We start from the raw sequence: 21,423 nt of genomic DNA, 5'->3' as shown, positions 1-21,423 counted from the left end.
GCTGTAGATCCTGGTGGTGTGGATCAGTGAGTCGATGTCCCGCTCGCTCTTAGCGTATAGCTTGATGTCATCCATGTAGAGGAGGTGACTGATGGTGGCCCCGTTCCTGAGTCGGTATCCGTAGCCAGTCTTGTTGATTATTTGGCTGAGGGGGTTCAGTCCTATGCAGAACAGCAGTGGGGACAGAGCATCTCCTTGGTATATGCCACATTTGATGGATACTTGTGCAAGTGGCTTGCCATTGGCCTCAAGGGTGGTTTTCCACAGGCTCATCGAGTTCGCAATGAAGTGTCTTAGAGTCCTGTTGATGTTGTACATCTCTAAGCATTCAGTGATCCATGTGTGCGGCATTGAGTCATATGCTTTCTTGTAATCAATCCAGGCAGTGCACAGGTTGGTGTGTCGGGCTCTGCAGTCTTGGGTGACTGTTCTGTCAACCAGGAGTTGGTGTTTGGCTCCTCTGGTTCCTCTGCCAATGCCCTTCTGTGCTTTGCTCATGTATTGATCCATGTGTCCACTTATCTTAGCCGCGATGATGCCTGACATGAGCTTCCATGTTGTGGAGAGACAGGTTACATGTATATATACATATATATGTATGTGTATATATACATATATACATATACATATATATACATATATATGTATGTATATGCATGTGTGTATGTATATATACATATACATATATATACATATATATGTATGTATATGCATGTGTGTATGTATATATATATATATATATATATATACATATATACATATATATATATATATATATATATATATACATATATACATATATATGTATGTATATGCATGTGTATATATATATGTGTACATGTACTATATATATATATATATATATATATATATATATATATATATATATATATATATATATATATTTTTTGGTCAGCGGATCAGTTTCAAATATCGCTGGCAGGAGTGGTATGAACAGAAACAGCCAGAATGAGCTGGAAGACCTGCAGACGACAGACTCTTACTGTAGTTTGTGACCAGCACACCTCAATACGTCAGCAAGGTCAACTTGACTATCTTAAGTAGGACTTATTTTCCATGAATTCTGGGTAAATTTTTTAATTTAAGTTTTTTTAAATTAAAAACATGACTGACGGAGCTGAGCTGTGGAGCAATATTGGCGAAGTGGCCACACAGGGTATTACAACTTCCACATTCATCACGTGACGCACACTGGCCCAAAAAGCATTTTCCCCATACACAATCATTGGAGAAGGAGTGACTGTAAAATGGTGAATACATTTTTACACATTTCACAGTTACACTCATTTTACTATGAGTGTAACAATACAAAAAACTACCAGAGGCATAACATCTCAACGCAATTTAAATGTGTAGCAGACCTGAGACGCTTCTCAATGTGGCAAGGTTCAGATCTCTGCTAAGGTACTATGCACTCAAACATGCAATTAACAGATTTTGGGCTAAACTGTTTGGGCAGTCAACCAACACCTTGCCATTAAATGCAGATTCAGGGTGATTGGAGTGACTTGTGTGAGGAATACAAGTTCTGTTTGCTTACCTGCTCACCATCTTTAAATAGAAGCACTAAGAGCCAGCAAAGATTCACCACACAGCAAACACCAAGCTCCTTGATTAACATTAATCTTCCTTCATTCTGAGACACCGTGCGAGGTAGACTGTGTGATATGACAGGGGTAGCAGCTCCTGGAGCCCTGGGCATTTCTGGATCCACAGCTCTTCATCCATCCATCACCTCACATTTGTCAGGAGCAGCAGGATGAGGCTGTGTCACAATTTGTATCACCTAAATAAATGTGCCTCACTGGTGGTGTGTTCTCGATTGGTCTTGAGTGTATGCCACTGGTTTACCACTGCATGAAGACATCATATTGGAAAGAATGGAAAGTGCACTGATGTTCAGCCTGACAACTTCCTCACACAATGTGCAAGTGCTTGTTTCAGTTCAGTTTTTGGATCACACTGAGAGCTTCAAAAACAACTGTTGAGAAAACTGTACAGGTAGAAGATAAATACTAAGAGAAGTTCCTGGTCAATGTGAAAGATGACAGGTCATGTTGAACTGAACCAAAACAAGGCTTTCATGCATTCCACAATGTTCTCCAGTCTCAAAAGCAATCAAACCAGAGCTCAGAGTTAGTAAACTGCCTCAGGGTGTCTCCCTGACCAAAATCATTCCAATGCACTGGATGTTAATGGTGAGTTAATGTTGCATTCACATCATGTGGGATGAAAGGAAGCCATAGAAAAGGTTCCCATAGTTAGGACTTGCAAAGGTTCATATCATTGGATAACTGAAAATGGTGAATTCCAATGGTTACTCAATAAGCCCACTGAATGAATAGGTATTCAGTGAGACGATCATTACAAAATAATGTGCATAGCATTAAATTAGAGTTTAGTTACTTTAAACAATGGACTGTTGTGAGGCAGCTTTGATTCAGGCTTCAGATTCTTTCTTACTGCCATTTAAAGTAGGAGATTTCCACTCATGTTGATGAACAAGTTAAACAAGGTGGAAATGGAGAGTGGTGAAATGTAACTAAGTACATTTACTCAAGTACTGTACCTTAGTACTTGTATTTTACTTGAGTCTTTTCTTTTAATGCCACTTTCTACTTCTACATCTCAGAGGGAAATATTGTACTTTTTACTGCACTACAAAAAATACTTACTTACAAAATACAATTTTTGCACAAAACATATGAAGATCTTAAAATATAAATATCATAAAATATGATGATTTATCATCATAAATTAAACTTTATACAAGTACAGCTGAAATGATTAATCAATTAGTCTATTGACAGAAAATTAAATGGCTATTTTGATGGTTGACGTCATTTATCATGTAAAACCATTTCCTGGTTGCAGCTTCTCAGATGTGACGATTTGCTGCTTTTCCTTTAATGACTGTAATAATTGTAATGTTTTGTTAATAATGTCGAGCTTTGGACTGTCGGTCGGACACAACAACATCGTGAAGGCGTCACTTTGGGCTCTGGGTCGTTGTGACGGCATTTCTCACTATTTTCCCAAGTTTTACAAACCAAACGATCAATCGTTTAATGGAGAAAAGAATCAGCAGATTAATCCATAAATATACAGCATTTGTCCTAAGGCTTGGCATGACTCCACGGACAGTTTTTGACAACACTTGCAAGTTGCCCAGAGGTGAAAAAAGAAATTTTATCTAAATATTAGCAGAAGACATTTTTGAATTGATTTCATAGTCGTTTTGAAGCGCTTTGAGCAGTCGGAAAAAGACTAGAAAGGCGCTATATAAGTACAGTCCATTTACCATATAGTCCATTTAGTCATATTTTATGATCAACACATAAATGCCAGTGCCTTTCCTGGATTTATGAAAAAATAAATTAAAAAATAAGCTTTTTTTCTGTTAAAATCAAGGTAAGCTAAATTGTGGACTTCACGTGAAGGGTCTCCAACGTTTTTACTATGAGAGCTACTCAAAAACAATGAAACGTGTTGGGAGAGACGTACTACTCTTGGTTCCTGGCTGCCTAAATATTGTTGCTTTTACCACATTGATTGACTTAGCTTCCCCACCTGATCACCAGTAATGGAAGACAATAACAATTATACAATTTATCTTCCACATCATTTATTATCAGATTTTTTTTTTTTTTTTACTTACTTACTATGTAACTTGTTACAGTTTATACAGTGTGTAGTTAATGTGTAGTTGATGTGTAGTTCATAAGCTGGTGTGGCAGGTCACAGGCTCTGGAGTCCTGGGCTGTGTCTGAAATCATCACTACTACCTACTCACTATCTAAATGGTAAATGGACTGTACTTATATATATAGCGCTTTTCTAGTCTTTGACTACATATCTCATTCACCCCATTCACACACATTCACACAATGATGGCAGAACTGCTCATCAAAGTAACTAATCATTCACACACATTCACACACTGAAGGCACAGCCCTCTGGAGCAATTTGGGGTTCAGTGTCTTGCCCAAGGACACTTCGACATGTGGGCTGGGCGTAGCCGGGCCCTCGATATCTAGGGAGTTCTATGTAGAAGACTATATAGTGAGCCCATCGGCAAAATGAAAAAAACACTTTCGGACACTACTCAGGTCATTTTCTCTGTCGCACAATTTAAAACATGCCAGATCAACGTCGTCGTTTTTCTTTCAGCGCAATGTATGATGGTTCTAGTGAAGGTTGTACACTACTTTTCATGATGCATTCTGGGATACTTTGAGTCCACTATATATAAAGTATTATAATTCTCACTCGACATTCAGACAGCACTACAAAATGGCAAACTCACTATATAGTGGAATATATAGTGAGAAGTGAGTGATTTCGGACACAGCCCCAGTGTTCACTGAAAAGTCTTTGTTCACAGACATTTTGGCTTACCATGTAGGAAAAGCACAGATGTTACTAATGACTTTAACGATGGCTCAGTAAGCCTTGAGAGTGTGACAGTGAGCCAGCATGCACAATACCAGGACCCCTTCATTTTATTATTTACACCTGTTTTTCCTGCTGTGACATGTCAAAATGTCTTCCGTGAAAAAGACCTATCAGTGCTGAGCTATAGCGACCAATCTCAGACACACCCTGACAGCAATTGACAAACTGGTAGAAGGTACAGCTAGGCAGGCTGCACTGGTCCTACTCCAGGACCAGGACTGAGAACCAAAATTGAAACTGGAACTGGACTTAGTAGTTAGCTATTACCACAACCAACCACAGTCCTTGTTAAACAGACAGTTTGAAATTAAATGGGGTTTTTTGTTTGCTACATCTGCTCTATAAATCAGTTGTCTGTGTTTTGGCATTATGATGGCACCCCGTCTTTACATTAACTTGTAGCAAATACCTTTCTTTTTCCCTCTATGTAAATAAAGAACAATTCTATACAGCCAATCAAATTCTATTTACATAAAGCAGTAACGTCAGCATTCTAGCCATAGGCAGGTGGTCACACTGACTAAAGTCATGGTCACATTAACATTATTCATCGAAATTGGACATCATGTCACGTTTCTGATGCATTATATTAAATATTGATCAGAGCGATCACAGACCATAAACAGTGTTTGAGCGCAAAGCTAGAGTTTGTAGTCTAGTAGGGTGATAATGTACTAAAAATGGTGAAAAAACAAGCTAGAATAATAACCTGACCATGCCTTAAGAGCCAACCAGCAGCCTGCCACACAACACAAGAACCACAAACTTTGAACAACAACCCACATTAGCTTTCCTGCTCTCTTTCTTATCTAATTTACAAACGAACACACTTCTTCCTGCATCTTAGCTTGTTGAAAGTGCCACCAAACAAACATTCACGGGGTAAAAGTGCACTGGTAACGTCAGGTTGCAGGCTACATTTCTAATTAGCTGCAGCACATTAAACAGGATGTGAACGTACCTGCAAATATCACTTCTGTCCGTTCAAATGCTGGTCTTACTCTTACTATTAACACCACTGCTAACTTGTAGGGCTACGCAGGCTTGTTTACTTTGTCTCTAGTTCCGTTTTTTCCCTCATTTTAATGATAAAAAAACTGTTAACACTTTTAAAGACACCCCCCTTCCAGTAGGCTCTGGTTTCTATCAGGACATGATGCACCTGGTTGTCCCTGTTGGATGGAGGTGCTACAGCCCAGACAAACTGCACAACCAGTAAGTAACCTGCAGCATCTCTGTCAACACCACCAGGCCACACAGGCAGGCTGCCTCTGCAGAACATGTGTGTCTGATTTGGGCCTCTGCATCATGTGAGGTGATGGAAGCCAAGCTGGAGTCCTGGTTTGGCAGAAACATAACCCAGGAAGCATCAATAAAAGGCTCAACCAGGCCAGAGTGTTGACTGGATTGTGGTTAGCCCTGCCGGGTCTCTGCACCTGCCAACAACAGGGCCTCTATGGGCCGTTTCATTCATGTCAACCCGGTGGGCGGTCGCGCCCTCATACAGCCAGTGTTGCGTTTCTTTCCATCCGAAACCCGTTATGGTATTTCCTCTGAAACGCGCCGTTATCTTTTCCTGTACCACTCCTCAAACCGAGCGGCGACACCTTCCCCACAGCTCAATAACAACACGGCCGCTACAGAGCGGTTCGCTGCTCCGTATCACCGTGTTGTGTTGGAAGTGTCGGCTGACACTGAGCGGTATTTAAACCGAACGACAGGCGAACTCACCTGTTTTTAGCAGTGATGTTGCTGCAGGCTGGAGGTCCGCTTCGCCGCTGCCACACCGTCCTCCATCTTCCCTGTAGCGGCTGCCTTCTGTGTGTGTGTGTGTGTGTGTGTGTTCGCCAGCCTCCCAGCCCCTCCTTCCTCCCACCGTCACATCATTAGAACACGATAGCCTGTCCACTATTCAAGACGTGGAGCTACTTTGCTGCGTTTTTAATCCTGTCAGTGTTGACAAGCATCAGAAATATAGAAATCCATATGATTCAAAATTACCTAAATAGGACATTATGAAATAAATGTCTTTGTCTTATAGAAATAAAGGAATATTGACGTTTGATTTCATAGAAATGTTTATTTCAAAATTCCCCAAAAATTAAGGCTCTGTTTCACTATTGTATTTTTCCCAGTATTTTTTTTGTTTGTTTTTTGGTAAATGCAGCAGCTTTAGTTTACATTATTTTACATTACTTTTACTAAAATTCTGTTACATTTTGTGTGTTAAAAAAACATCAAAACAACAGAAATGATGAGTTTTTAAATATTATTTTTAGAATATAATAGGCCCTGATGGTTCCCCTCACTCACCCGTGGCTGTCCACAGGGGTTTCACAAAGGTAGTGACTTTGGCTTTATTCAGAACCGCCTACTACATACTACAGACGAACGCAGTATGCAGTATGTACTGCATAGGAGGAATATAAATGTAAATACCACTTATAACATTTTTTTCCAATTTAATCTTGTGTAAGGAAAACTATTCACAATTGTGACTCGGCTACAGTCTGTGTGTAATGAACATATCCCTACATTTCTCCTTCTAATGTTACCCATAACAAAGCCATAATGTTTAAGTTAAGCCTGCTAAGCTAACGTTTGATATTACGAAGACAGCACAATAACCCTAGCAAGCTGTCAATAAGAAAACAACACAACATACAGCTAGCATTTAAAATGGGTACTGCAGTCCAAATTCTAAATATTGGAGAGCGTTGTCTCCTCTCACCTCCTCCTCCCAGACTCGAAGCTCACACAGGTTGCCAGGTTGAGGACATTGAACCTACGAGCGCAAGATGAGCACAACAACACTGTAAGTTGATCACCTAATGTATACATTTGCAATGTATATATAGTTTACAAATTATAAACCAGCTCATGTGGATTTTTTATAACTGTCAATGTTAGCTAGATGCATGGCTGGCTATGTTTACAGTAGCCAAAGCTAAGCCCGTTATCCTGAAAACAAGTCCCTTTTACCGGCCGGAGGTGGCTACACGTTTTGACAAATAAATGCAGGCATCAATTAGATGCCAGGTCGGTTTTAGTCAGTAGTTCTTTGGATGTATAAAACCTCTTAAACCCCACCGGGTCGCCCACTTGAGCAAGTTCTAAACTTCTTAGATTGCGCATACAAATGGTAATGTTGCACATCATTAGATCGATTAGATTATCCACAATTCAATCATTCAGTTAATTTTAGGGAAACCATGAGCACCAAAGTATAATTCATTCAGATTTACCAGCATGGTAAACAAGAGAGACAAAAAAGTGGTGACTCCCAATCGTTACCTTTGAAGCGGTCATAAAGTCCGAATATATGTCCATTTCTCAATTATTTATATTCCTTTAGTCCGTAAGGGTCCACCGATCAAAAGAATCAAAATGGTTTTTCATAAAAATTAATCCAAGTTGAAATAATTACAGTAACCTTGACATTTATTTCAGAATAGTAACCTACTGTTCTTCCTTGTTGCTGCCTGATGCAGACCTCAGTTATGAGGTGCCCTCACCTGTGTCAAGTGAAGCCAGTGAGGGCTGGTCAGGTGCCAGTTATTAAAGAGGCAGAGGGCAGAGAGGATGAGCTAGAGGAAGAGTGGCAGATAGAGAAGGAGGAGGAGGAGGAGGAGAAGAGAGGCCCTAGTGGTACAAGAGGCAGAGTACAGAGAGGAAGAGCCAGAGGAAGAACAACAGAGAAAGGAGAGAGTGCAGGTCCTAGTCAGATAGGTGGTGGCAGAGGAGGGGGTGGAGGAACCAGAGAGGGGAGAGCAGGGGGAGAGGTGCAAGATGTGCAGAGGAGGATGTCATCCAAAATGAAAGAAGGGTTCAGACAGAGGTTTGTATTTTCAGAGAACTTGCCATGTATGTAACATACTACACAAAATTAATAGATGACAGCAGCAACATCATACAGGCAGACAAGATTTAAAAATACAGTCCATGTATTTTGGAATATTTAACTATCATGAGCACAACTGCACCCACAAGGGTGGGTTCTAGAAGGAAATGTCAATAGCTGTGTTTCTGTGACAATAGTTTATGAAGTAAAATATTAGCCTAATGTGGTTGCATCTGTGATCTGTTTACCTAGGTACTCATTCAAAAGATGATCGAGGTTTTTTCCAGGGAGCCAGGCAAGCAGCAACCTCCGGGGCTGAAAACTTAAGCCAACCCAGAAGTGCCAAAAACTGCAGTTCAGTCACTTGAGGCTGGCTCCAAAAGGGAGTCAATCCCCATTGACCCTGATGTTAAAATGCCCAACTTTACAGCAGAAATAAACATGTTTTCAGCCTGGTACCAAAAACGGTTTTGGTCTCTATAGCTAATTTCCCCCTTCATGACAATTGTAAAGGGGGTGGATTTTTTTATAACTCACCTGTTTAAATTATGTTAAGGCTTACCATCTGAGACCGTTTGAGTGACAGGCTGTCACTCAAACGGTCTCAAATGGTATGCTATTCGCTAGCCGCTTGTCACGTCAGCTCAGCAAGTCATCAAACATGACCTCTCAGCCGTGTTTGAGACTTGAGACTTTTTCATGAAAATGAGACTTTTTCATGAAAATATCTGAAGAATAATTTGGCTTGCTGTGCAGTTAATTGTACCAACAGACCGTCCAAGAAGTCTGTACTCCAGTTTTTTCGGTGAGTGAAATTCTAGTGTTTTATTTATATGTTAGTAATAATTAGCAGGTATCGTGTCGGTGTCTGCCCTCACCATACATGGCTTGTTAGCTAATTAGCCAGCTAATGAATTAGCCCAGCTGTAGTAACGATGCTAACTTAACGGTAGTGTATGTTAGTCATTAAACCAGCATGCACGGAAGTCAAAACATAATAGAAATGTGTTAGAATTTAGGGTGATAATACTTTTACCTGTGTGAGGTTGGAAAATAACATTAAAGGTCCACCTTGTTAGTTAGCTAACGTTATGCAATGTTAACGTTAAACTTACCATACGGGCAATGTAACGTTAATGTAACATTAATTCTAGAATTGGCTAGGTACTGACTGTGATCAGGGAGGGGAGCTGCTGACGGACTACTAAGTGTTGAAAAGGAGAGAGTTGAGGTGGGTACGCTGTTCTGGGGAGCAACGCCTGGTGCGAACGGTCAAGCCTTGCAGAGCACTCGTTGCTTGGGGCGGGTGCCATTCGCATGCCGGTTGGGGCTGCTGGCGGTGAAGACAGGTAGCTGGGCTGTAGGGCGAGGTTCCTGAGTTAGGTAAGGTTACATTAGTGGTATTGAGACATGTGAGGGCCCCTGCTTATGATGTGTTCCAGTTAGTGTCGGAGGTGGGAATTTCCCAGTTGAAATTTCTGACTTCAGATCTCCAAGCGTTCCAGGTGCACGATGTCAAACGTAAACAAAAAACATGGCTGACTGTGGCAAAGTGATGTGTACACACGATTTTAAACTCTCAGCAGTGCAGCCTCCTTGCATATATAAATGAAACAGAGGAAACAATGACGCATGAACAAACACCATTATAGGCCTACATATTATTTTAGAGCACTTTTATACTCGGAAATGTACTTTAATATTCCATTCACTACCCTAATACAATACTGTAGTCTACAAATACATTTGTTGCACAAAGCCTGCGAGCTAACTTCACACACTAACAGGAGCACAGACCAAGCGACCGGCTTCCTCCAATCTCTGCAAGCAGACACTGCACAGCAAAAGACACTTCCACAACAGAACCCCAATTCTTCCCACCTTGGCTCATCAACAACAGACTGACCGCCAGCTAACAGCAGCACCAAAGCCACCTCTCTTTCCCTCCCGACAGATGGTAACGTAACAAACTGGGCAAAGCATAGAGTAACAGTGTACTTGGCTAAGCACAGGACTGTTTAGTTAACGATGTACATGTACTGATGTGTTTTCACTGAGGTTTAGTTGTGACGTGTTTACCTGTTAGCTTAGCTTTGGTAGCCACCGCTAAGTTGATGTTAGTTATGTTATGTTCCACACAGACAGTCTTTGCATGCTAACTAACTCCTTTTAACTCTGCACCGTTATCCTAAACAGACCACACACACACACCTCTAGTTTGGCCCTTAAAGACAGCCACATATGGCAGAGAATAACTTTAAAGCTCCCGCTGCACATGTTCCTGTTTCTGACCACGTGGGTTCATGCTTATGCACGCGAGACATACAGAGGCAGAACAAAGAAACACACACACACACACACACACACACACACACACACACACACACACACACACACACACACACACACACACACCCTTTGTTCTGTAGTTTAGTATTTAGAGTTAGAATTCATATTGTGTGTTTTTGCTTTATTATCTTTAAAAAATGCTTGTGTATAATTATGCTGGTTTCTTCAATGTTGCACAAGAGTGAGTAATTTGCCAACCTATTCTATGTTGAACTCCAAATCCTTCCTGCTAGCCATTGGTGGTAATTCTGGTTATAGTTATTAATTTAATTATTAATCTGAGTTCCAAATTGATGGTTTAGTTTATTTTATGAGACTCAATCAATTAATTGGCTATCATTTCTCTTCTCTAAGAAGAGGGGTGCCCCCAAGGATTTTATTCATTACTTAGTTACTTACTAAGTTATTTATAATTATTTTTGATAATTCTGATAAGCCATAATTAATTGATCACACCTACACTGTGTGTGTGCTTTGTCAGTAACTGTGTCTACCCATGTTGTCTTTTGTGGTGCCAGAGAGCTGATTGCAGTAACCAAATCTGGAGAACCTGGGCGCAGTGCTCTAGAGGATATAAAAATTCCAGCTTCCAGCGTGGCTCACCAGACCTTCAGATGTTGCCAAATTATGAAACTGAGTTATTATCCATAGGTGATATCATTATATTACTGTTACAGTCTGTTAAGTCATACAAAACAACTTGATTTGAGTTTCATTTGTTTCATGTAAACTGTTGCTTGTGTAGTGGTACATTTTTGTTATATAAAATGGATCAAACTAAATATACTTTAGAGTAAAAGCACATTCTTAAAAGCTGTCATTCATCAGTTTCCTATGTTAATTGGAAATATAGTGGTGATATAAACTTTTAACAATAATAGTTAATAGTTATAGATGAAAATATTAAGATGGTATTTATAGGTTAACATTTTGCATAGATGTAATTTTTATTTCAAAAATTTGGTCCAAGCTCTGTTAATTTCTGTCATGCTACTGCCAACTTACTCTTTCCAATCAATCAATTGTTGAGAATTATTCAATTTTGATGGAGCATTTCTATTTTATCTCGCACAGCTTTTCGGCACTGGTTTAGCAAGTCAAGTCAGTGAGTGATGAACACCCACACACACAGGGAGAGTAGAGATGCGACGAGTCAGAGAAATAATTTTACATAGCAGTTCAAAACCAGTATGTCTCATATGTTTGGAGATCATGGCGATTATTAAAAGCGGCAATGTGAAGCACCACTATAATACAAAGCACAGAGCATCTTTTGAGCAGGTTAACAAGGGGGATGGATTTTGGTCATTTTGCTGACAACGGGGATGTAAAAGCAAACACATTTATTAAAATAAAATTAGCAGACTGGGCCTGTGCAAGAGGTAACGGCTATGCCCAGAGAGCTACAGAGTCTATGTTTCCATCTTTCAAAAATATGTCATGTGCCATATGCCATGTCATGTCTAATGTGAAGGTGCTCAATCATAACACCATTTAAGCTACGAACAAATGTAGCTATGACACTGTTGAAAAATTTCCTGGCCTTGTTGAGCTTCACCGGATTGGCACAAGCCTTCCACCGGCACCTTTTGTGTTAACAGCCTTACAGATGACAGTCTTTTTTGGTTATCCTGGAGTTGGACCGTGTGACGCACTGCCAAGATGACACCGGCCAGCCCACCCACTTTGATCTTCAAAATTGCTTTTCAGAAACCTATGGGTAACGTCATGGACGCTACGCCCATGTTTTAAAGAGTCTATGGAGCCAGGGCTAATTTTTGATGCCCTGATGATTCACCAGAACCAGCATGCTGCCCCACCGTCCGCTGTTGCACCCTGGTGTACATGGGAACTGCAGGGAGATGACAACAGACTGGGAGAGAAAATGCTGTGGTCAAGGGTCCAACCATTGCATTAGCCAGCTGCCACCCTCTACTGTCTACTCTCTACTGGTTATTTGCGTCTGCACAGACAGTACAGGAATTATGTGTTGGTGATTGTTGAAGCAATGGAGCCCAGGGATGACAACTGGGAGTTCTGATATGCTGCCTATCAGCAGTACATCTTCTGGCAACATGGGGCATTGGGTCAGGAAAACCGGCTTGTTATCCCTAGCTCCTGTGTCATGCGGATCAGGGACAAGTACCCTGGCCTCTAAAAAGCAAAACCTCTCCCTCTGTTGGCATTCCCATGCAAAGCTTTTGGAGCCAGGTGGATCATCAGCATCAAACACTTCACTATTCATTTATACATTTAAAAGAAACCTCACAGAATATCTCAATTTGATTTATTAATTATTATTTGTTATACACAAGTTTATTCCATTTAGTGTTTTACCTGATTTGTTTATAATAGTTTTTTAAAATAAAGTTGAATTATTCATGAATAATACTGTTGTAATACTTATTTCTTTAAAAATAAATACATAAAGTAAAGGTGACCGTTACGAGTTAATGAAAGAAAGACAACACATTTGTTTTTATTCCTATTTACAGAGAAATACAGGCAGTTACATACACACAAAAGGGATTACAAGATGGTTTTGTAATCAAATTGAGTTGTATGGTTGTGACACACAAGTTACAGTGGTGATAAGTGAAATATTTCTTAAAACTAACTGCTGTACATAGTATGACTAAATTAATGATATAGGAATACTGAGATCAGTAAGAATAATACAAAAACAATAATAAAATGTAGTAATAAAGATTCAAGTACTTACTAGTTATTAGTATCAAGATTCGAGTGATTCTCACTATAATAGTGCAATGTAACTCAAGGCAGGGCAATGACCTTACTGGAAAAGCAATGCAGAATATGTTTACAATACAGATATGAATGAATACTCATAAATAATGAATATAACATGGACTATAAAGTGACAACAGGCACAGTTATGAGGTTATTACTCCAGTGGGCACTGCTGCTCATCAGTCTGTCTGGAATGCTGGCACTGAAGAAAATAATTGCAATTAGACCAAAAATGTAGTCATTGTTTTGTGGTCCAACATGTTAATAGGGGATTTCATCCATTAAATAGATAAGATATTGTGCAACGAGTGTGCAAATATGGCCAAATAATTAAACTTACTGTTTGCTTCCATCAGGTTTCGTCCTGTGTGGTCGGTCCTTGTGGTAGTTGTAGTCAAGGGCTGCGAGCAGGATTCTAGCCTCAAATGCAGGTGGGCTATGCGGAATGCTTACTGGCATACATCAGTACGTGATTTTGGAAAGACTTAAGGTGAGCTGTTGATGTGTGAAAAAAAAAAATATTCATGGGCCAAGATTTAGTAATTTCATTTATTTAACTTTGTATACTCATTGTTCAAAAACACACACACAAACTACCTAAAGTTCAGGTACTTATGAACTTCCTTAAGCCACTGCTTGTTCTTGAAAATGTTCTTAAGAGATTCATGAGCCAATGAGCCTCTTACTAGCCATTGTTTTGTCCTGTCGCTTTCCATGCGCTCATGTTGGCAGCTCCCCTGCACTACTTCTTCTTTTCCTTTCGGCTGTTCCCTTTCAGGGGTCGCCACAGCGAATCATGTGCCTCCATCTAACCCTGTCCTCTGCATCCTCTTCACTCACACCAATTAACTTCATGTCCTCTCTCACTACATCCATAAATCTCCTCTTTGGTCTTCCTCTAGACCTCCTGCCTGGCAGCTCCAACCTCAGCATCCTTCTACCAATATATTCTCAGTCTCTCCTCTGAACATTTCCAAACCACCTCAATCTGGCCTCTCTGACTTTATCTCCGAAACATCTAACATGAGCTGTCCCTCTGATGTAATCATTCCTGATCCTGTCCATCCTCGTCACTCCCAAAGAGGACCTCAACATCTTAAGCTCTGCTACCTCCAGCTCTGCCTCTTGTCTTTTCTTCAGTGCCACTGTCTCTAAGCTGTACAACATCGCTGGTCTCACCACCGTCTTGAACACCTTTCCTTTCATTCTTGCTGATACTCTACATCACATCACACAACACACCTGGCACTTTTCTCCACCCGTTCCAACCTGCTTGCACTCGCCTCTTCACCTCTTTTCCACAGTCTCAGTGTACTTAAAGTCCTGCACCTTCTTCACCTCTGCTCCCTGTAACCTCACCGTTCCACCTGGGTCCCTCTCATTGACACACATGTATTCTGTCTTACTGCGGCTAAGCTTCATTCCTTCCTTTGTTTTCCAGAGCAGACCTCCATCTCTCTAGATTTTCCTCCACCTGCTCCCTGCTCTCACTACAAATCACAATGTCATCCGCAAACATCATAGTCCATGGAGATTCCTGTCTAACCTCATCTGTCAGCCTGTCCATCACCAGAGCAAACAAGAAGGGGCTCAGAGCCAATCCTTGATGCAGACCCACCTCCACCTTGAACTCCTCTGTCACACCTACAGCACACCTCACCACGGTCATACAGCTCTCATACATGTCCACTGCACCACTCTAACATACTTCTCTGCCACTCCAGACTTCCTACCTTCCTCATACAATACCACAGCTCCTCTCTCAGCACCCTGTCATACGCTTTCTCTAAATCTACGAAGACACAATGCAACTCCCTATGACCTTCTCTGTACTTCTCCATCACCGTCCTCAAAGCAAATACTGCATCTGTTGTACTCTTTCTAGGCATGAAACCATATTGCTGCTCACAAATGCTCACCTCTGCCCTTAGCCTAGCTTCCATTACTATTTCCCACAACTTCATTGTATGGCTCATCAGCTTTATTCCTCTGTAGTTGCCACAGCTCTGCACATCTTCCTTGTTCTTAAAAATTGGCACCAGTACACTGCTCCTCCATTGCTTGGGCATCCTCTTACTCTCCAAGATCTTGTTAAACAAACTAGTCAGAAACTCTACTGCCACCTCTCATAGACACTTCCATACCTCCACAGGTGTGCCATCAGGACCAACTGCCTTTCCACTCTTCATCCTCTTCAACGTCCTCCTCACTTCACTCTTGCTAATCTTTGCTACTTCCTGCTCCACACCAGTCACCTCTTCTACTCTTCATTCCCTTCATTTTCCTCATTCTTCAACTCTTCAAAGTACTCCTTCCATCTTCCCATCACACTCCTGGCACCTGTCAATACATTTCCATCCTTATCTTTAATCACGTTCCTGTCCTGAAGACCAAACCTGCCCATCACATTCTCATCACCTCTGTTCCCTTCACCTACATGCCCATTGAAATCTGCACCAATCACCACTCTCTCACCTCTGGGGATGCTCTGCATCACTTCATCTAACTCACTCCAGAATTTCTCCTTCTCTTCTAACTCCCATCCTACCTGTGGGGCATAACCACTCACAACATTGAACATCACCCCTCCAATTTCCAGGTTCAGACTCATCAACCTGTCTGATACTCTTTTCACCTCTAGAACATTCCTCACAAACTCCTCTTTCAGGATAACTCCTACTCCGTTTCTCTTCCTATCTGACCCATGGTAGAACAACTTGAACCCTGCTCCTAAGCTTCTAGCCTTGCTACCTTTCCACCTGGTCTCCTGGATACACAGTATGTCCACCTTCCTTCTCTGCATCATGTCAATCAACTCTCTAGCCTTCACTGTCATAGTCCATTCGACATTCAAAGTCCCTACTTTCAGTCCTACATTCTTAGCTTTCCTCTTCTCTCTCTGCCTACGAACACACTGTCCTCCTCTCCTTCGTCTTCGACCAACAGTAGTCCAATTTCCACTGGTTCCCTGTAGGTCAACAGCACCGGTGGCCGTCGTTGTTAACCCGGGCCCTGACCGATCCGGTATGGAAGTCATTGTCATGATTCGCATTTTTAATTTGCCATGTGTTTTACATCGTATGCCCTTCCTGACACAACCCTCTGCATTTATCCAGACTTGGGACTGGCACAAGAAGACACTGGCTTGTGCCCCCTTGCGGTTAATTTGTCACATGGTGAGTGAGTCCCAGCCACAGCTCCTGGAAAAAAAAACATATACCCTTTCTGCCATAAAGATAACTTCTAAGTTCATTACATCCTGTGTTGATGAATAAATATATTTGTTGTCGCATGTATCTACCAAATCATTTACTAAAAATAGCTTGTCTATAAAGTATGACACATTATAGTTGATCCAGTTTGTAACAAAGTGGGAATCATCTTACTGTCCAACAGAGCTGGCAGTGGTAGCCACAAAAATATTCCATATTCCAACGTAACATACCATATATCGCAGAGCGACCTGTAGAGAACATTAGCTGCCAACCAGCTATCTATAATTAGGCTGTTGTTTTGTGGTTGTTTTGCCAATATTAAATTGCATGTTTCCATTTTGAGAAGTTCGACACGCTCAGTATATAATTTTTAGAATGTTGGGCACAGCTCTACCTACATCAGAATCGAGCATTTATCCAAACCATGATTTGTCTGTTTCATGTTCTTATATCCCGGTGGGGACTTTAACCTGAATGCACACTAACCCATGGGGACATGGTGTCACCGTGAGGTAGCGACTGCTTTTTGGAGGATTAAGACTTGGTTTTAGGGTACAGGTTATAATTAGGTTAAGGGTTAAGGTTAGACATTTAGTTGTGATGGTAAAGGTTGGTGTAAGAGGCTAGGTAAAGCATTATGTCAGACAGTGAAACAAACGTGTGTGTGTGTGTGTGTATGCGTCTCAATACAGTCCAATGTGTGACAGCATAAAACAACTTACAAGGAAGTCGTGGGATGAGTCAGCCGTTTTGCAGCACCACCAAAAGTGATTTACAATGTCCTTCATCCAGTGGATGAGACTGGAATGGCCCTTGATCTGTGCTGCCTGTGAAGGATGTATAGAAATATGACAGTCAGGAAAGACTTCGGGTTATAAAAAGTTGGCACTCATGATACACCAATTTCCATTAGAAAAAGGCAAAGCTTTGCATTGAATGTTACACTTACAACGTGGATCCTTTTGGCCAAGTTCTTGGCTCCATGCCACACGTTGAGACTGTGCCACACCCCTGAATCTTTGTACATACTTTTGTCTGGGTCAGAAAGTATAATGTACATGTGTATATTGTTGTTTTCTCCTCATACAGTCACTAAAATATCAATTTCATAATATTTTTAACATACAATTTCAATGCCTACTTACTCATGGCAGAGATCTGGACATGGGCATCTGTACAGACTTCAACAAGCTTCAGCTTAGTCAGAAACCCGTCCACCATTCAGATGAATGCCTCTTTCTCCATGATGACTGAATTTCTCTGCGTTTCCCTTTTGTCCATCGTGATGATGGACAAAAGGGAAACAAAAATGATGGACCGACTTTCCAGGGATTTCTTGTAGATGGCGGTGTATGTGCAGTCTTGGGCACAGTGCCCGGGGCTGTCCATTCTTCAGTATTCACTGAACCCTGAATTTACATAAACATACTACTGAAGTCTTAGAGAACAACAACCAATAACAAAAAGTGCACCTTACCTATGATCACCACATCCTGTAGGCAGTGTACAATCTCCGCTCTTTTCTTATTCCAGCACTCCTTGATGGTGTCCACACAATAGGTGTCCTGGATAGTGTAGTAAGTGCTGTGGTCCATCATCCCCATGTTCACAAATTTGAAAAGCAGAGCAACTTTGGAATAGTTGCTCGCAGACAGCAAGATGTTAGTGGCCAACAAGAATCCCCGTATTTGACTGTAGGCTGCGAGCTCCACCTCCACACAATATGGCCAACAGGACAGGTCTGAGAGTAAATAGCAGTAAGGTACATCAAGTTGGAAACAACTTCCTTCCATGATTAACATTCTCAAATGCAAGTATACAATGACAACTGCTTAACATTCTGTACAGATGCCAATAGCATGGGAAGCCTAATAATCATTACTCACCCATTTACCCTTCACAACAATCCAATCACCAGGCTCCAAGTCATACAATTTCCTCTCTGCAGCCTTTGGAATGGCTTCCTTCACCTGTTTATGAATATCACAAGCACAGAGGATAAGTTTGCGCAATAGCATAGCATCTCATGCTCACATTGGCTGGTGTCAGGAAGTTGTTTGTTTTTACTGATCCAATACTAGTGTTTAATGGTATGAAATAGGATAGGATTTCAAAAGGGCTCAGAGCCCCCCTGCTTCTTATCCTGGACCTCATGTACATCAGAACAATGGGCAGTGCTTTTGTCCAGGACAACACTGTCTCATCACAACACTTAGTAAGTTTGTTTTTCAGAGAACTGTTCTCCCTCTTCACAGCTCCTATGCTGGCTGGGTAATAAGGACAATGATGTTTTAGATCAATACCAAGATACTCTCCTACACTCTTCAATGCTGCGCTTATGAAAGGTGTACCATTATCACTGGAGATCTTAGCTAGAATACCCCAGCGTGGAATGATATCTCGTATAAGACTCTTTGCTACTGCTGCTGAATCTTGTTTGGCTGTTGGGATGGGCTCTATCCATTTAGAGAACAGAACAATGACCAAACAATATTTCCCCATTTCTCGCCCTCACTGGGCGTCACTGGCTCAATGAAATCCATCTGTTATTATGCTGTGTTGACCCATGGTCTCACCCATGGGTCAACACAGCATAATAATGGAAAAGATACTTCAGTAAGCATGGTTTGCCATTTGGTTCATATGAAACTTTGTCTGTGATAGTGCAGCCTGCCTTTTGCCACTGCTTTTTCCTCTGCGTTGCTCTGGTCTGCAGTTCCGGCAAATCAGCTGTAGGTGTCAGAGGTTCATTAGTTAATGCAACACATTGAGTGGTCTGTGTTTGTTTGGCAGCACTTTTTGTTGCCTTATCCGTTCTGGCATTCCCCTGTGAGATTGGATCAAGGTTGTTAGTGTGTGCTCCACATTTACAAATGGCAATCTGTTTAGGTAACAGCACAGCATCCAAGAGTTCAGCAACCAGTGTGTGATGCGCAATGGGTTTGTCTGTAGATGTAAGGAAGTTTCTGTTTGCCCAAAGTAAAGTGCCACTCCCTATGCATATCTGCTGTCTTTTGAAAATGTTCAGTTTGGTCATTAGCATATTTACATGCTTCTGTCAACACAACTAATGCTGCTGCCTGTGCTGAGTAGTTTGATGGGAGTGGTTTAGCCAAAATTGTTTCATGCAATGTTGTTACTGCAAAACCTGCAAGATTTTTACCAGTTGCTGGATCTCGTGATTCTGTTGGCAGAAGGCCAATAGCTGTGTGGCGAATGTCTCCCCCCCATCACGAACAGAGGGGAGAAATTGTGCGGCTTCTTTCAGGTCAGGTCAGCATATGTCCATGGTCTGAAAATCAGTTGTAAAGTCCCATCTCCTGCTGCCACCTCCACCATCGGTGCAATCACTTTTAAGGAGGTACAGGAGTTTGATCTGGGCCGGAATTCTTTGTTGCTTCACGTGTGATGAGGGCTGGAAAGGTGATTGGGGGTGATTGGGCCACCCCAATGCGATTTGTAGGCCTCTTTGTATGTTGGAGATGCAGGAATGAATGACTCTGTTGATCCTTGTCCTCCCATTGCCTCATCCAGGCCTCCGGGATCCAGGTATACTGAAGCCAGAGTCTGTGGCTGAGGCTGTGCATCTGCTGGTGCTGCTGCTGCTCGTTATTGAGGCTGACTTCCTCTGACAGGGGTTGAGTCCAGGTCCAGGTCCAGCTTGGCACACTGTGGGACATACTGAGACACAGAGGTGTTTAGTGGATCTGTCCCTGCCTTTCGTATTTTTTTTATCCCTGATATGTGCACATATTTCTTTTCCAAAATTAGGTCCCATGGTGGTCCACCGGAAGGGGAGGGACTTCGCCTCTCTATAGTAGGCGGTTTCGAATACAGCCTTAGACTATGGCTTAGATACAGCAGATATAAGCAGTTTAGTACTTGACTGTCTTAAACAGGACTATGGAACAGTGAATGAATTCTTGGTTAGTTAAGACTATTTTTAAAGAAAAAAAACTGTTGACAGGAGCATCAAAGATGTTCAAAAAAGATATGCGATAAGATGCAAAGAAACAACCCACACTGCTCAGTGCTGGTCCTGACAGCAGCCCAGTGAGTCAAGAGGGAGAGATGAGGGCCAATGACAGCCAAGAGGAGAACACAGGTAACATTAGGCCAATAATGTCCCTAGTGATTTGTTTTGTGACATCAGTCAAAAGAAAAACAAATTTTTACCTTGTGACGGTGGTTTTGGTATGCTAATGTTGAGCCCGTAGCTAGCTAGCTAATGATTTAATGATATAGCCTACGAGGAAGCTATCGGCAAGTTACATGTCAACAAACGCTATAATGTGGGCTTCAGAATAAAGTAGTACTTTCTGTGTTTATTTTTCCTTGGCCAAACAAAAATGAGTGACAATGTCCTCAGTGGGTTACTGCGGCCATTAAAAACTCCCCCCTTCTCATTGCTCTCTCCATAAAAGTGTTAGAAACCACAAATTATGAACCATGTTTTCCTCTTTTTTTGTTGTTGAGTGCTACTGGTCAGCAGGTGTCACTGATACTGGGGCGGCTGTGGCTTAGTGGCAGAGAGGGTCGTCCACTAATTGTTAGGTCAGTCAGCACACATGTTGAAGTGTCCTTGGGCAAAATACTGAATGTTGTGTCACACGTTCTAAGTTAAGGACAATTTGTGGAGGACAATGGATTGTTATTTTTTAATATGTGCAAGGTATGTGTGTAATGTGTAATGACTAAAAAAATATCTCAAAGTTGTCTTTGACAGAGACCACAAGGAAGGAGAAGAGTGGAGCTGTCCTCTGTAAGAAATATTCCATATTTAAAACGAAG

General features: G+C 41.5%; 1 protein-coding gene and 1 long non-coding RNA gene across 8 annotated transcripts in view; both read right to left on the bottom strand.

Annotated features, from left to right (window-relative positions):
* apba1a (amyloid beta (A4) precursor protein-binding, family A, member 1a) overlaps positions 1–6,376 on the bottom strand; it is a 96,886-nt gene extending 90,510 nt beyond the window's left edge. For all 7 annotated transcript variants that reach the window (XM_044195700.1, XM_044195707.1, XM_044195701.1 and 4 more), the window contains exon 1: positions 6,208–6,376. The gene's annotated coding sequence lies outside the window, so the exon portion shown is untranslated. The remainder of the gene's footprint in view (positions 1–6,207) is intronic.
* A 6,763-nt stretch (positions 6,377–13,139) lies between these two features.
* On the bottom strand, positions 13,140–17,654 carry LOC122876197. Its single transcript, XR_006378030.1, has 4 exons — positions 17,582–17,654; positions 17,355–17,459; positions 13,758–13,912; positions 13,140–13,619 (listed from the first exon to the last, which is right to left on the bottom strand). It is a non-coding gene; the product is annotated as an uncharacterized LOC122876197 (long non-coding RNA).
* Between the last annotated feature and the right edge of the window lie 3,769 nt (positions 17,655–21,423).

The sequence above is a fragment of the Siniperca chuatsi genome, linkage group LG5 (assembly GCF_020085105.1).
Source record: "Siniperca chuatsi isolate FFG_IHB_CAS linkage group LG5, ASM2008510v1, whole genome shotgun sequence".
Classification (NCBI taxonomy): Eukaryota; Metazoa; Chordata; class Actinopteri; order Centrarchiformes; family Sinipercidae; genus Siniperca; species Siniperca chuatsi.
This window is presented reverse-complemented; position numbering and strand designations above follow the sequence as displayed.